The 13,493-nt window shown below is 42.5% G+C and overlaps 1 protein-coding gene across 1 annotated transcript in view; it reads left to right on the forward strand.

Annotated features, from left to right (window-relative positions):
* The first annotated feature begins 324 nt into the window (after positions 1-324).
* The window catches only part of LOC110524935 (ras-related protein Rab-27B), a 130,840-nt gene continuing 117,671 nt past the window's right edge, over positions 325-13,493 (forward strand). Inside the window, exon 1 of the mRNA XM_036976653.2 lies at positions 325-464. The gene's annotated coding sequence lies outside the window, so the exon portion shown is untranslated. The remainder of the gene's footprint in view (positions 465-13,493) is intronic.

The raw sequence follows: 13,493 nt of genomic DNA on the forward strand, positions 1-13,493 counted from the left end.
TAAAATCTTTTTTTTTCTAAAACCGCAGAAAAGAAATCTGTCATGTAATCTGTAATGAGTGGACATTGTCTTTATCATCGTTTTTGTTGTTGTCGCTGATTTGCCAGAGGGACAGGAAAGGCAAACATTACCTTTCGGCACGTGTCATGTTGATGTGGATTAGTCCATAGTCTTTGATTGTTGTGACATATTGGGGAAAAGGGAGTGTCATCACATCACCACGGTATGTAAATGAAATGCCAATATGGGCTCTGGGTGGCCCTGCACACGGTGGGTGGGTGCAGTGCAGGACAGGTAACCTGTTGAATAGGAAGCGACAACTCCAGAGACTAAGCGGCACTAGGACCCAGACCGATCTATCCGCTCTTCTCTACGGTAGAGAGCAACTGTGTTCACGACGTACTAGTAGTGTCAGCCGTCCTCACAAGGAAGGAGCAACATGCTCATAAAATAGGTTGTGAAAGGTACGTTGAAGTATTTTGTTACAATGTGTTCGTGAACATGTGATTTTTAAAAACCGTCGACGCTGAAATGAGAGGTATTGTAGATGTTTTATTCTCTCGATGCAAGGATTTGAAGATGATGGAACGAGTCAGTGGTAGAGAAACATGGGATAGACAGCAGACACCTTCCTGCAAGCAGTGTTATAAATGACAAATTATGGAATTCTAGGTGGTTACTTGTGCGATACATTTGTTGCCATAATAGGTGAATTATTGATACATTGTTTCTTTTGCAAACGTTGCTCCATTTCCCATCCTTAACCCCACCGTAGACTGATCGCACGGTTCCAACCCTGCCCAGTGACCACCGATGGAAGCTTGTGGAAAAGTGGCTGCATCTGTTATCGAGAACTGCACCTTGCAAAACAATGCATTGAAAAATAATGTACTAAAAAACGCAAAGGATACCGCAGTACGTTTTGTTTTCAGTTTGGATGTTGGTTTGATAGTTGGGAGTTTGTTTGTCAATGCCTCTTCGACGGAAGGTCCTCGGATGATTAGGGTGATATATCTAGAAACCGATGACGATTTCATCGTTCCGTTTTCAAAAAGTGACTTTACTTTGGTTTCAATGGGGGAATATTATGTGCTGGCGGCTAAGGGACCGTTTTAAAAGTGCAATCAGACAAACCTGTTGTTTACAGAAAAAAATATATATCTTAAACCAACTTAGTTTTCCCCCGCAAAAATTACATTCGAAAATGTAAATTGTTTATTTGTTATGGATTTCATGTAAAAATATGAGCTAAAAAAAACATAGGCCTATGATCTCACTCACTCGTACACCAATAAGAATTCACATTTGAAAATTCCCTGATTTATAAATATCTTCCAACTGTCATAATTATAATTTTTAATGGCTTCCGATCCACATGTGCTAGAGCTTTGTTCCATGACCTCGATTATAACAGAAAAGTTCCTTTGCAAAATGCCTCCCCTTTGATTTTCTACAAATATTTATCCCATTACAGCTGTAGTTATTAAGTCACACACAGATCATATTGTTTCATAACTTCCAACCCAAAGACATACATCTAAAATCTCTTGATGTTAGGTCACAGATCCCCGTTCTTCATAGAACAACCAAAGTATTTCACATGAATATTTCCTTGCGATAGGTCTAATTTTCAATAGCTCACGGACCATATGAGCAAAAGATCTACAGACCAGTGTGGTGGGTCCCTTGACTTCTATTATCATAGGTACACTTTTGTTTTTTTTCCACTTGGAAATATTTTTCATATTGTGACCCTTTTCAGGAAACTAGACGTATGTCGCGGCTCACTACTTCACAGGAGAGGGGGCAAAAAATGCTTTCTAGAACATGTGAACTTTAATTTTGTTTACACTAGTCCTGGGGCCCTTGTTAAAGGTTAACTGGTCCCGGGGCCCTTGTTAAAGGTTAACTGGTCCTGGGGCTCTTGTTAAAGGTTAACTGGTCCTGGGGCTCTTGTTAAAGGTTAACTGGTCCTGGGGCTCTTGTTAAAGGTTAACTGGTCCTGGGGCTCTTGTTAAAGGTTAACTGGTCCTGGGGCTCTTGTTAAAGGTTAACTGGTCCTGGGGCCCTTGTTAAAGGTTAACTGGTCCTGGGGCCCTTGTTAAAGGTTAACTGGTCCTGGGGCCCTTGTTAAAGGTTAACTGGTCCTGGGGCCCTTGTTAAAGGTTAACTGGTCCTGGGGCCCTTGTTAAAGGTTAACTGGTCCTGGGGCCCTTGTTAAAGGTTAACTGGTCCTGGGGCCCTTGTTAAAGGTTAACTGGTCCTGGGGCCCTTGTTAAGGTTAACTGGTCCTGGGGCCCTTGTTAAAGGTTAACTGGTCCTGGGGCCCTTGTTAAAGGTTAACTGGTCCTGGGGCCCTTGTTAAAGGTTAACTGGTCCTGGGGCCCTTGTTAAAGATAAACTGGTCCTGAGGCTCAGTGTATAGTACTGTATTTGTAAAAAAATCAAAGGTGAGGAATAAAAAAAATATATACAGTGGGGCAAGAAAGTATTTAGTCAGCCACCAATTGTGCAAGTTCTCCCACATAAAAAGATGAGGCAGATTTATAATAGGCAGATTTGTAATTTATCATAGGTACACTTCAACTATGACAGACAAAATGAGAAAAAAATCCAGAAAATCACATTGTAGGATTTTTAATGAATTTATTTGCAAATTATGGTGGAAAATAAGTATTTGGTCAAGAACAAAAGTTTCTCAATACTTTGTTATATACCCTTTGTTGGCAATGACAGAGGTCAAACGTTTTCTGTAAGTCTTCACAAGGTTTTCACAGACTGTTGCTGGTATTTTGGCCCATTCCTCCATGCAGATCTCCTCTAGAGCAGTGATGTTTTGGGGCTGTTGCTGGGCAACACGGACTTTCAACTCCCTCCAAAGATTTTCTATGGGGTTGAGATCTGGAGACTGGCTAGGCCACTCCAGGACCTTGAAATGCTTCTTACGAAGCCACTCCTTCGTTGCCCGGGCGGTGTGTTTGGGATCATTGTCATGCTGAAAGACCCAGCCACGTTTCATCTTCAATGCCCTTGCTGATGGAAGGAGGTTTTCACTCAAAATCTCACGATACATGGCCCCATTCATTCTTTCCTTTACACAGATCAGTCGTCCTGGTCCCTTTGCAGAAAAACAGCCCCAAAGCATGATGTTTCCATCCCCATGCTTCACAGTAGGTATGGTGTCACATGATCACATTCATTAAAAATCCTACAATGTGATTTTCTGGATTTTTTTTCTCATTTTGTCTGTCATAGTTGAAGTGTACGATGAACATTACAGGCCTCTCATCTTTTTAAGTGGGAGAACTTGAACAATTGGTGTCTGACTAAATACTTTTTTGCCCCACTGTATATAAAGGTGTACCTTTTTGATAAGAGAGGTTAAGGAAACCACCGCAGTTATCTGTAGCACATGCCCCGAATACAACAGGTGTAGTAGACCTTACAGTGAAATGCTGAATACAACAGGTGTAGTAGACCTCACAGTGACATGCTGAATACAACAGGTGCAGTAGACCTTACAGTGAAATGCTGAATACAACAGGTGTAGACTTCACAGTGAAATGCTGAATACAACAGGTGTAGTAGACCTCACAGTGAAATGCTGAATACAACAGGTGTAGTAGACCTCACAGTGAAATGCTGAATACAACAGGTGCAGTAGACCTTACAGTGAAATGCTGAATACAACAGGTGTAGACTTCACAGTGAAATGCTGAATACAACAGGTGTAGTAGACCTCACAGTGAAATGCTGAATACAACAGGTGCAGTAGACCTTACAGTGAAATGCTGAATACAACAGGTGTAGACTTCACAGTGAAATGCTGAATACAACAGGTGTAGACTTCACAGTGAAATGCTGAATACAACAGGTGTAGTAGACCTCACAGTGAAATGCTGAATACAACAGGTGAAGTAGACCTTACAGTGAAATGCTGAATACAACAGGTGTAGTAGACCTTACAGTGAAATGCTGAATACAACAGGTGTAGTAGACCTCACAGTGAAATGCTGAATACAACAGGTGTAGTAGACCTTACAGTGAAATGCTGAATACAACAGGTGTAGTAGACCTTACAGTGAAATGCTGAATACAACAGGTGTAGTAGACCTCACAGTGAAATGCTGAATACAACAGGTGAAGTAGACCTTACAGTGAAATGCTGAATACAACAGGTGTAGTAGACCTTACAGTGAAATGCTGAATACAACAGGTGTAGTAGACCTTACAGTGAAATGCTGAATACAACAGGTGTAGTAGACCTTACAGTGAAATGCTGAATACAACAGGTGCAGTAGACCTTACAGTGAAATGCTGAATACAACAGGTGTAGACTTCACAGTGAAATGCTGAATACAACAGGTGTAGACTTCACAGTGAAATGCTGAATACAACAGGTGTAGTAGACCTCACAGTGAAATGCTGAATACAACAGGTGTAGTAGACCTTACAGTGAAATGCTGAATACAACAGGTGTAGTAGACCTTACAGTGAAATGCTGAATACAACAGGTGTAGTAGACCTCACAGTGAAATGCTGAATACAACAGGTGTAGTAGACCTCACAGTGAAATGCTGAATACAACAGGTGTAGTAGACCTTACAGTGAAATGCTGAATACAACAGGTGTAGTAGACCTTACAGTGAAATGCTGAATACAACAGGTGTAGTAGACCTCACAGTGAAATGCTGAATACAACAGGTGTAGTAGACCTCACAGTGAAATGCTGAATACAACAGGTGTAGACTTCACAGTGAAATGCTTACTGACAGTACGAGCCCTTTCCCAACAATATAAAGTCAAATAGTAACTCAAAATAATGTTGTCCATTTAGTTTACTCCAATTCGTGGAGGGATGGTAGGGTTAGGGGAAAATAATAAAGGAGAGAAATACATTAAAATAAAATTAAAATAAAATATTTACCAAAAATACTGGAGATTTGAAATGATGCAGATAATTCCATTGATAGATATTAAATCTGATCAAACCCCAAATGTTTTTTAATTTTTTTTTAAACTATTAAATAACGAGACTATATACAAGGAGTACCAGTACAGAGTCAATGTGCAGGGGTACGAGGTAGTTGAGGAAATATGTACAGTACAAGTCAAAAGTGTGGACACACCAACTCATTCAAGGGTTGTTTTGTTTATTTTTTTTTTTACTATTTTCTACATTGTAGAATAATAGTGAACACATCAAAACCTAGAAATATCACATATGGATTCATGTAGTAAACCCCCCTCAAAAAGTGTTTAAACAAATGTGCCTTGATTACAGCTTTGCTTACTCTTGGTATTCTCTCACTGAATGAGTAAGTGTGTGTCCAAACGTTTGACTGGTATTGTAGGTAGGGGTAAAAAATGACTAGGCAATCCATAATAGATAATAAACAGAGTAGCGGCAGCGTGTGTGTGGGTGTCGTGTCAATATGCGTGTGTGTGGTATGTGTGAGTGTGTGGGTAGAGTACAGTCCGTGTACATAGAGCCAGTGCAAAAATAAGAGTGGGTTCATGCAAATAGTCACGGTAGCCATTTGATTAACTCTTCAGCAGTCTTATGCAGACCTGGTGCTCTGGTATCACTTGCCGTGCGGTAGCAGAGAGAACAGTATGACTCAGGTGTCTCTGACACCGCCTGGTATAGAGGTCCTGGATGGCAGGGATCTCAGCGCTGGTGATGTACTGGGGCCCGTACGCACTACCCTCTGTAGCGCCTTGCGGTCGGTTGCCAAGCAGTTGTTGTACCAGGCGGTGATGCAGCCAGTCAAGATGCTCTCGATGGTGCAGCTGTATAAAAATAAAAAAAATCGGCCAAATCGGTGTCCAAAAATACAGATTTCCGATTGTAAATGAAAACTTGAAATCGGCCCTAATTAATATGCCATTCCGATTAATCGGTCGACCTCTAGTTAGTACTACTCTAATACAGGACTAGTAAAGGGTTAGTACTACTCTAATACAGGACTAGTAAAGGGTTAGTACTACTCTAATACAGGACTAGTAAAGGGTTAGTACTACTCTAATACAGGACTAGTAAAGGGTTAGTACTACTCTTATACAGGACTAGTAAAGGGTTAGTACTACTCTAATACAGGACTAGTAAAGGGTTAGTACTACTCTAATACAGGACTAGTAAAGGGTTAGTACTACTCTAATACAGGACTAGTAAAGGGTTAGTACTACTCTAATACAGGACTAGTAAAGGGTTAGTACTACTCTTATACAGGACTAGTAAAGGGTTAGTACTACTCTAATACAGGACTAGTAAAGGGTTAGGGTTAGTACTACTCTAATACAGGACTAGTAAAGGGTTAGGGTTAGTACTACTCTAATACAGGATTAGTAAAGGGTTAGTACTACTCTAATACAGGACTAGTAAAGGGTTAGTACTACTCTAATACAGGACTAGTAAAGGGTTAGTACTACTCTAATACAGGACTAGTAAAGGGTTAGTACTACTCTAATACAGGACTAGTAAAGGGTTAGTACTACTCTAATACAGGACTAGTAAAGGGTTAGTACTACTCTTATACAGGACTAGTAAAGGGTTAGTACTACTCTAATACAGGACTAGTAAAGGGTTAGGGTTAGTACTACTCTAATACAGGACTAGTAAAGGGTTAGGGTTAGTACTACTCTAATACAGGACTAGTACAGGGTTAGTACTACTCTAATACAGGACTAGTACAGGGTTAGTACTACTCTAATACAGGACTAGTAAAGGGTTAGGGTTAGTACTACTCTAATACAGGACTAGTAAAGGGTTAGGGTTAGTACTACTCTAATACAGGACTAGTAAAGGGTTAGTACTACTCTAATACAGGACTAGTAAAGGGTTAGTACTACTCTAATACAGGACTAGTAAAGGGTTAGTACTACTCTAATACAGGACTAGTAAAGGGTTAGTACTACTCTAATACAGGACTAGTAAAGGGTTAGTACTACTCTAATACAGGACTAGTAAAGGGTTAGTACTACTCTAATACAGGACTAGTAAAGGCCCAGTGCACTACTTAAAAAATATATAGTTTTATTATTTTTTTACTAAATGTAATTTGAGTGTTCACCAGCATTTGTAACTTTTAGTCTGCTAATTATCTGTACAAAATCTAAAAATATTTGCTTAATATAGCCTATGTTTTCCAGTTTCTTGAAATACATTGCCAATGCATCGTATTTCTACGTGAAAACTGAAATGGTTTATTCATTCCTTTTCCATTTTAGTAGAAGCTCTTATCCAGAGCAACTTACAGTAGTGAGTGCATACTCTTCCGTACTAGTCGCCCCGTGGGAATCAAGCCCATAACCCTAGCACTAGCATTGCAAACGCTCGACCAATTCAGCCACATCATCACAAACCACTTGATGTCTCAATGTAATCAATTACTGTATTGTACATTGTTTATCGCCATGGTGACAGAAAGTCTACAGGTGCAGACCAAGATGGCCAGCCTATGTACAATACAGTAATGCAGATTAACATTAAAAGGATGATCAATTAATACTGCAGTGTTTTTTTTTCTTCTCCATGTTATTTGATCAAGACAAATATTTAATCTGATGTGGATGTTTTGTGTCTTTGCCCATAACTTTGCACCTTTTTGATGTAAAATGTTTGAGGACAGGGTTTTGTTCTTTCCGGATTCCATTAGAATGACATCACAGAGAAAGAGACAGGGTTTTGTTCTTTCCGGATTCCATTAGAATGACATCACAGAGAAAGAGACAGGGTTTTGTTCTTTCTGGATTCTATTAGAATGACATCACAGAGAAAGAGACAGGGTTTTGTTCTTTCTGGATTCCATTAGAATGACATCACAGAGAAAGAGACAGGGTTTTGTTCTTTCTGGATTCCATTAGAATGACATCACAGAGAAAGGGACAGGGTTGTGTTCTTTCTGGATTCCATTAGAATGACATCACAGAGAAAGGGACAGGGTTGTGTTCTTTCTGGATTCTATTAGAATGACATCACAGAGAAAGAGACAACAACTCAATTCCAACTATTGAATCCTGCAAGATACCTTTCTTAATTATACAACTAGCTTTTTTGGCAAAGCAGAGATGCTGAATACAAATGTGAGGTGCACGAGACCTCAATATCAGTCTGCTAATTCTAGTAATTGCACAGTATGCTGGGCCTTTTTTAAATCATTTTTTATTCATTTAACCTTTTATTTAACTAGGCAAGTCAGTTAAGAACAAATTCTTATTTACAATGACGGCCTAGGAACAGTGGGTTAACTGCCTGCCATGTTCAGGGGGCAGAACGACAGATTTGTACCTTGTCAGATCGGGGATTTGATCCAGAAACCTTTTGGTTACTGGCTCAACGCTCTAACCACTAGGCTACCTGGAGGCTACCTGCCGGTCTGCTAATACTAGTAAAGGCCCAGTGCACTACTTTTGTGAAATATACTTTCAGGGGGTGCTGCGGCATCCTCAGCACCCATACTTCTCGCGGCTATGCATTTTTTTCAGTTCTATTCTTCAAAGAATCAATAGGTACTGTTACGGTACAGAGTCAGTGTGGAGGCTATATACAGGGTGTTACGGTACAGAGTCAATGTGGAGGCTATATACAGGGTGTTACGGTACAGAGTCAATGTGGAGGCTATATACAGGGTGTTACGGTACAGAGTCAATGTGGAGGCTATATACAGGGTGTTATGGTACAGAGTCAATGTGGAGGCTATATACAGGGGGTACCGGTACAGAGTCAATGTGGAGGCTATATACAGGGTGTTATGGTACAGAGTCAATGTGGAGGCTATATACAGGGGGTACCGGTACAGAGTCAATGTGGAGGCTATATACAGGGTGTTACGGTACAGAGTCAGTGTGGAGGCTATATACAGGGTGTTACGGTACAGAGTCAATGTGGAGGCTATATACAGGGTGTTACGGTACAGAGTCAATGTGGAGGCTATATACAGGGTGTTACGGTACAGAGTCAATGTGGAGGCTATATACAGGGTGTTACGGTACAGAGTCAATGTGGAGGCTATATACAGGGTGTTATGGTACAGAGTCAATGTGGAGGCTATATACAGGGGGTACCGGTACAGAGTCAATGTGGAGGCTATATACAGGGTGTTATGGTACAGAGTCAATGTGGAGGCTATATACAGGGGGTACCGGTACAGAGTCAATGTGGAGGCTATATACAGGGGGTACCGGTACAGAGTCAATGTGGAGGCTATATACAGGGTGTTACGGTACAGAGTCAGTGTGGAGGCTATATACAGGGTGTTACGGTACAGAGTCAATGTGGAGGCTATATACAGGGTGTTACGGTACAGAGTCAGTGTGGAGGCTATATACAGGGTGTTACGGTACAGAGTCAATGTGGAGGCTATATACAGGGTGTTACGGTACAGAGTCAATGTGGAGGCTATATACAGGGTGTTACGGTACAGAGTCAATGTGGAGGCTATATACAGGGGGTACCGGTACAGAGTCAATGTGGAGGCTATATACAGGGTGTTACGGTACAGAGTCAATGTGGAGGCTATATACAGGGGGTACCGGTACAGAGTCAATGTGGAGGCTATATACAGGGTGTTACGGTACAGAGTCAATGTGGAGGCTATATACAGGGTGTTACGGTACAGAGTCAATGTGGAGGCTAAATACAGGGTGTTACGGTACAGAGTCAATGTGGAGGCTATATACATTGTGTTACGGTACAGAGTCAATGTGGAGGCTATATACAGGGTGTTACGGTACAGAGTCAATGTGGAGGCTATATACAGGGTGTTACGGTACAGAGTCAATGTGGAGGCTATATACAGGGTGTTACGGTACAGAGTCAATGTGGAGGCTATATACATTGTGTTACGGTACAGAGTCAATGTGGAGGCTATATACAGGGTGTTACGGTACAGAGTCAATGTGGAGGCTATATACAGGGTGTTACGGTACAGAGTCAATGTGGAGGCTATATACAGGGTGTTACGGTACAGAGTCAATGTGGAGGCTGTATACAGGGTGTTACGGTACAGAGTCAATGTGGAGGCTATATACAGGGTGTTACGGTACAGAGTCAATGTGGAGACTATATACAGGGTGTTACGGTACAGAGTCAATGTGGAAGCTATATACAGGGTGTTACGGTACAAGGTCATTGTGGAGGCTATATACAGGGTGTTACGGTACAGAGTCAATGTGGAGGCTATATACAGGGGGTACCGGTACAGAGTCAATGTGGAGGCTATATACAGGGGGTACCGGTACAGAGTCAATGTGGAGGCTATATACAGGGTATTACGGTACAGAGTCATTGTGGAGGCTATATACAGGGGGTACCGGTACAGAGTCAATGTGGAGGCTATATACAGGGTGTTACGGTACAGAGTCAATGTGGAGGCTATTTACAGGGGGTTCCGGTACAGAGTCAATGTGGAGGCTATATACAGGGTGTTATGGTACAGAGTCAATGTGGAGGCTATATACAGGGGGTACCGGTACAGAGTCAATGTGGAGGCTATATACAGGGGGTACCGGTACAGAGTCAATGTGGAGGCTATATACAGGGTGTTACGGTACAGAGTCAGTGTGGAGGCTATATACAGGGTGTTACGGTACAGAGTCAATGTGGAGGCTATATACAGGGTGTTACGGTACAGAGTCAATGTGGAGGCTATATACAGGGTGTTACGGTACAGAGTCAATGTGGAGGCTATATACAGGGGGTACCGGTACAGAGTCAATGTGGAGGCTATATACAGGGTGTTACGGTACAGAGTCAATGTGGAGGCTATATACAGGGGGTACCGGTACAGAGTCAATGTGGAGGCTATATACAGGGTGTTACGGTACAGAGTCAATGTGGAGGCTATATACAGGGTGTTACGGTACAGAGTCAATGTGGAGGCTATATACAGGGTGTTACGGTACAGAGTCAATGTGGAGGCTATATACATTGTGTTACGGTACAGAGTCAATGTGGAGGCTATATACAGGGTGTTACGGTACAGAGTCAATGTGGAGGCTATATACAGGGTGTTACGGTACAGAGTCAATGTGGAGGCTATATACAGGGTGTTACGGTACAGAGTCAATGTGGAGGCTATATACATTGTGTTACGGTACAGAGTCAATGTGGAGGCTATATACAGGGTGTTACGGTACAGAGTCAATGTGGAGGCTATATACAGGGTGTTACGGTACAGAGTCAATGTGGAGGCTGTATACAGGGTGTTACGGTACAGAGTCAATGTGGAGGCTATATACAGGGTGTTACGGTACAGAGTCAATGTGGAGGCTATATACAGGGTGTTACGGTACAGAGTCAATGTGGAGGCTGTATACAGGGTGTTACGGTACAGAGTCAATGTGGAGGCTATATACAGGGTGTTACGGTACAGAGTCAATGTGGAGGCTATATACAGGGTGTTACGGTACAGAGTCAATGTGGAGGCTGTATACAGGGTGTTACGGTACAGAGTCAATGTGGAGGCTATATACAGGGTGTTACGGTACAGAGTCAATGTGGAGACTATATACAGGGTGTTACAGTACAGAGTCAATGTGGAAGCTATATACAGGGTGTTACGGTACAAGGTCATTGTGGAGGCTATATACAGGGTGTTACGGTACAGAGTCAATGTGGAGGCTATATACAGGGGGTACCGGTACAGAGTCAATGTGGAGGCTATATACAGGGTATTACGGTACAGAGTCATTGTGGAGGCTATATACAGGGGGTACCGGTACAGAGTCAATGTGGAGGCTATATACAGGGTGTTACGGTACAGAGTCAATGTGGAGGCTATTTACAGGGGGTTCCGGTACAGAGTCAATGTGGAGGCTATATACAGGGTGTACCGGTACAGAGTCAATGTGGAGGCTATATACAGGGGGTACCGGTACAGAGTCAGTGTGGAGGCTATATACAGGGGGTACCGGTACAGAGTCAATGTGGAGGCTATATACAGGGGGTACCGGTACAGAGTCAATGTGGAGGCTATATACAGGGTGTTACGGTACAGAGTCAGTGTGGAGGCTATATACAGGGTGTTACGGTACAGAGTCAGTGTGGAGGCTATATACAGGGTGTTACGGTACAGAGTCAATGTGGAGGCTATATACAGGGTGTTACGGTACAGAGTCAATGTGGAGGCTATATACAGGGTGTTATGGTACAGAGTCAATGTGGAGGCTATATACAGGGGGTACCGGTACAGAGTCAATGTGGAGGCTATATACAGGGTGTTACGGTACAGAGTCAGTGTGGAGGCTATATACAGGGTGTTACGGTACAGAGTCAATGTGGAGGCTATATACAGGGTGTTACGGTACAGAGTCAATGTGGAGGCTATATACAGGGTGTTACGGTACAGAGTCAATGTGGAGGCTATATACAGGGGGTACCGGTACAGAGTCAATGTGGAGGCTATATACAGGGTGTTACGGTACAGAGTCAATGTGGAGGCTATATACAGGGGGTACCGGTACAGAGTCAATGTGGAGGCTATATACAGGGTGTTACGGTACAGAGTCAATGTGGAGGCTATATACAGGGTGTTACGGTACAGAGTCAATGTGGAGGCTATATACAGGGTGTTACGGTACAGAGTCAATGTGGAGGCTATATACATTGTGTTACGGTACAGAGTCAATGTGGAGGCTATATACAGGGTGTTACGGTACAGAGTCAATGTGGAGGCTATATACAGGGTGTTACGGTACAGAGTCAATGTGGAGGCTGTATACAGGGTGTTACGGTACAGAGTCAATGTGGAGGCTATATACAGGGTGTTACGGTACAGAGTCAATGTGGAGGCTATATACAGGGGGTACTGGTACAGAGTCATTGTGGAGGCTATATACAGGGTGTTACGGTACAGAGTCAATGTGGAGGCTATATACAGGGTGTTACGGTACAGAGTCAATGTGGAGGCTATATACAGGGTGTTACGGTACAGAGTCAATGTGGAGGCTATATACAGGGTGTTACGGTACAGAGTCAATGTGGAGGCTATATACAGGGTGTTACGGTACAGAGTCAATGTGGAGGCTATATACATTGTGTTACGGTACAGAGTCAATGTGGAGGTTATATACAGGGTGTTACGGTACAGAGTCAATGTGGAGGCTATATACAGGGTGTTACGGTACAGAGTCAATGTGGAGGCTGTATACAGGGTGTTACGGTACAGAGTCAATGTGGAGGCTATATACAGGGTGTTACGGTACAGAGTCAATGTGGAGGCTATATACAGGGTGTTACGGTACAGAGTCAATGTGGAGGCTGTATACAGGGTGTTACGGTACAGAGTCAATGTGGAGGCTATATACAGGGTGTTACGGTACAGAGTCAATGTGGAGGCTATATACATTGTGTTACGGTACAGAGTCAATGTGGAGGCTATATACAGGGTGTTACGGTACAGAGTCAATGTGGAGGCTATATACAGGGTGTTACGGTACAGAGTCAATGTGGAGGCTGTATACAGGGTGTTACGGTACAGAGTCAATGTGGA

The sequence above is a fragment of the Oncorhynchus mykiss genome, chromosome 5, assembly GCF_057628025.1.
Source record: "Oncorhynchus mykiss isolate SJ-2025 chromosome 5, ASM5762802v1, whole genome shotgun sequence".
Taxonomy (NCBI): Eukaryota; Metazoa; Chordata; class Actinopteri; order Salmoniformes; family Salmonidae; genus Oncorhynchus; species Oncorhynchus mykiss.